The following is a 4537-nucleotide window of genomic DNA, read 5'->3' as shown; positions in this document are numbered from 1 at the left end:
TTTTGGGAATGTAAGGTAGCTAGGGAAGTATGGCAGAAGGTAGGAACATGGTTGGATAATATAAGGAAGGGGTTTAGATTAACATGGGAGGTTGTAGACAAAGGGTTAGGAGGAATGGGAAAAGTGAGAAGCAGATTCATGTTGTGGCTAACAATAAGCCTGGTTAAGAGAGGGATATGGGAGGATAGACAGGCGGAGGTGAAGGGAGGGAAGGGAAAGGGAGTGATGGGAATAGTGAAGAAAGTCGAATGGGAAATAAAGACAAGAATGAAAGAAGATGAAATGGACTTGGGGTGGGAAAAAGGGAAGGAAAAGTGGGGAAGATTATGGGACATGTATATGGAAAAGACATGATGATTAAAATGAATGTAAAAGTGGTGGTGGGAAAGAAATGATAATGAATGTTCTATAAATAGTTGTATTGTGTGAAAATGTGTGGAAATAAATTTTTGTAAAAAAAACTAAAAAAATTTGTTCTTATCAGTTTAATATCTGATACGCATCAGATATTAAACTGATAAGAACAGATTTTTTTTTTTTCCTCTACCCGAGGACCATATATTAAATGGATTTTTAGGCCCGGGAGTCGGAAGAGGGGCTTGCTCCGTCCACTCCACGCATCGACCAGGTATTGCATTGCCTCCTGGCACGGTGCACCCTCATAAACGGTCAAACGAAAGAGAAATTGACGAATGCTGGTGACCGGCCCCTGCTGGGCACTGTTGGGATTAGGGGTACGGCGCCTTAGACCTTAGCTTAGCCCAGGCCCGGGGTTCCCTCGGCCCTTTTGCGCTAGGGAGACCCCTTTTTCCCGCTTTTTCATTTTCCCTCCGTTTTACTTTAAAAAAAAGAAAGAGAGAGAAAAAGACATAATTTCCCCCCACCCTGTGTTTCTCCAGGCAAAGGCTGTCCTGCCCAGGGCTTTTGGGAGGCTGAACCACAGAAATTAATTCTTAAAATGAATAAATGCATAAATTAAAGAGGGTCCATGTGCTACATGTTCCTGACATTTAATTATACAGTTAGCATTACTGTATACTTAAAAATACATAATTAACATTCATTTTGTTCAGACAACAGACACACAACTACACCAATAAAAAACAAAACACAAAACTTAATGTAGGATTTATAAAAAGCACTATCAAACAATTTGTCTTAAATAATTTATAATTACTCGTTAATTAATAACAAATAAAATGTAATATCTAAAAAATACTATATTATTACAGTGCTCTGTATGCACAGAATAAGGTTATATTAAGATTAACATTATACAGTCCCCTCCAAAAGTATTGGAACAGTGAGGCCAATCCCTTTATCTTTGCTGTAGACTGAAAACCTTTGGGTTTGACATTAAAAGATAAATATGAGACAAAAGATCAACATTTCAGCTTTAATTTCCAGGTATTTACATCTGGATCTGATACACAGTTCAGAAGATAGCACCTTTTGTCTGAACCCACCCATTTTTCCTGTGAGCAAAAGTATTGGAACAGATCAACTTAAAACAGATTAAAGTGAATAAGACTTAATATTTAGTTGCAAATCCTTTGCTTGCAATAACTGCATCAAGCCTGTGACCCATTGACATCACTAAACTTTTGCATTCTTCTTTTGTGATGTTTTTCCAGGCTTTTACTGCAGCCTCTTTCAGTTTGTGTTTGTTGGTGTTGGGGTTACTCCCTTCAGTCTCCTTTTTAGCAGGTAAAATGCATGCTCTATAGGGTTTAAGTCTGGAGATTGACTAGGCCAGTCCAAAACCTTCCACTTCTTGCCCCTGATGAACTCCTTTGTAGTTTTGGCAGTGTGTTTTGGGTCATTATCTTGCTGCATGATGAAGGATCTCCCAATCAGTTTGGTTGCATCTTTCTTTAAATTAACAGACAAAATGTTTCTGTAGACTTCTGAGTTCATTGTACTGCTGCCATCATGCGTGACATCATCGATGAAGATTAATGAGCCCATCCCAGAAGAAGCCATGCAAGCCCAAGCCATGACATTACCTCCACTGTGTTTTACAGATGAGCTTGTATGTTTGGGATCATGAGCAAATCCTTTCTTTCTCCAAACTTTAGCCTTTCCATCACATTGGTAAAGGTTCATCTTTGTCTCATCAGTCCATAAAACTTTATCTGCACTTCTTGGCAAATTCCAGCCTGGCCTTCCTATTCTTCTTGCTAATTAGTGGTTTGCATCTTCTGGTGAAGCCTCTGTACTTTTGTTCATGAAGTCTTCTGCGAACAGTAGATTGTGATACCTTCACTCCTGCCCTCTGGAGGTTGTTGCTGATGTCACTAACAGTTGTTTTAGGGTCTTTCTTTACAGCACGCACAATGTTTCTGTCATCAACTACTGTTGTTTTCCTGGGTCTACCTGTTCGACATCTGTTACTTAGTACACCAGTGACAACTTTTTTCTTCAGGACATTCCAAACGGTTGTACTGGCTATGGCCAATATTTGTGCAATGGCTCTGATTGATTTTCCATCTTCTCTCAACTTCACAATTGCTTGTTTTTCACCCATAGACAGCTCTCTGGTTTTCATGTCGGTTACTCCTCTAACTATAAATGCACAGTCTGCACAGGCAAAACCCAAATCTGAAACTGAGCGTAGACATTCAGCGCTATTTATTGTTTAAATAATCAATGTAACAGGACACACCTGGGCAACAAAACACACCTGACAGTCACATGTTCCAATACTTTTGCTCACAAGAAAAATGGGTGGGTTCAGACAAAAGGTGCTATCTTCTGAACTGTGTATCAGATCCAGATGTAAATACCTGGAAATAAAAGCTGAAATGTTGATCTTTTGTCTCATATTCATCTTTTAATGTCAAACCCAAATGTTTTCAGTCTACAGCAAAAATAAAGGGATTGGCCAATACTTTTGGAGGGGACTGTAAGCACTATATGAGCTAACAAAGAGTAAATGTGATAAGGAAAAGATTTAAATTGACAATAATTTACTACCTGAGCCTCAGCACAAAGAGAACCAGCAAGATTGTGTCTATTCATTTGGAAATTACATGAATAAAACAGATAAAACTTGTTTTACTTTGTAAACTATTCCAGATAAAATACATCTGTTTAAAAAGCAAACAGCTCCACCTAGTGAGAACAAAACAATGAATGATCACATGAAAGAGTTTTTGTGCAGCATCACTGGAGTTCCTGTAACTGTGGGCACCATGGTGCAGTAACACAGTGCAGAATCTGTTACAGCAGCAGAGGAGATCTTCAGCTCCACTTTCATATCTTCTGTATTAAGATTTATAGACAGTCGTGGATCAGCTGGTTCAGCATATGTGGTCTGTTTTGTGGATCGTACAATCAGCCCCAGAAACTCTGGTTTTGATCCAGGTTTTTGATGATACCAGTGGAGACTATATGGTGATCCTGTATATGTGCAGGACAGTGTGATGCTGCTTCCTTCTGTTGAAGATGAACTGGTTTGGTTTGGTTCAATGCTGTCAGCAGCTTCTGCTATAAAAACATAATTTACGCAATCCAATATCATATTAAAAATAAAATAGATTTTAATAATAATAATAATAATAATAAATGTAATTAACAAAGAATAAAAAATATATATTTACCAGTGTGAGCAACAATAATAAATGCTAAAACAAGGAGTAACATGGTTGTTCTGAATGTCAGTTCAAATAAGCAGCTTTAAAGAAAATGCTCGATTTTACATGTTGTTTTTTACATCTGGCTTCCCCCACAGTCATAGTGAATCATGAGGAGGGTCTAAATCTAGAAGCAGCTTCCTTAATGCTTTTCTCTCTGTGCTGACTATATGTCAGTATTTTAGTATACAGTGTTAGGCTACCTAGACTGTGGTCAAATCAGCTGCTTTTTACTTTTCACAGAAGATGGTATGAACCATTTTTTTTTCCAGAAGACAGAAGTCACCCACAAGTCATGCAATCAAATTACATGCAAGTTTTATACATTACCAAACATAATTGAATACACTTGGTAGTATTAAGATCACTTATTATTGTGCCAGATTGCCAGTACAAAACCAATACAGATTAATTCTTAGTATGTCACTGTACGCCCACAGCAAACATTGAAAAAAATGGACTGCAGATAATTTAAGTTACTTATAATAATAATAATAATTTTAAAGAAAAACAAAGAAATATATGAGTCAAATAAAAATGATACAGATCATCAATACAGAGCAGCTTTCATTGTCCCCATCCATGCCTAATACAAAATACAAAATAAATGAAAAGATAGAACAGTACAGATCAGGTCTCATTGTGCAAAAAGAAGAGAAGAAGTCATACAAGAAAAGCGTCATATAAAATTGATAGTCTGCAAAAACATTAAGGATTACTTCTGTCAGTCTATGCACACAACAGAGCTAACAAAACCCCTAAAAACAAACCCAATTTTCAGAAAAGTTTGGACACTTTTAAAAATGCAGCAACACAAGAAACTGTGATTTGTTCATTTTCTTGAACCTTTATTTAAGTGACAAAAATACAAGGACAAGATTTCCAATATTTTACTGACCAAT

The 4537-nt window shown here is 37.1% G+C and overlaps 1 pseudogene; it reads left to right on the top strand.

Annotated features, from left to right (window-relative positions):
* The first annotated feature begins 441 nt into the window (after positions 1-441).
* LOC134312641 (U2 spliceosomal RNA) lies at positions 442-662 on the top strand (annotated as a pseudogene).
* Positions 663-4537: the final 3875 nt, after the last annotated feature.

This window comes from Trichomycterus rosablanca, chromosome 4 (assembly GCF_030014385.1).
Source record: "Trichomycterus rosablanca isolate fTriRos1 chromosome 4, fTriRos1.hap1, whole genome shotgun sequence".
NCBI classification, from domain to species: Eukaryota; Metazoa; Chordata; class Actinopteri; order Siluriformes; family Trichomycteridae; genus Trichomycterus; species Trichomycterus rosablanca.
Note: the sequence above shows the minus strand (reverse complement) of the source record. Positions and strands in the feature narration are given on the sequence as shown.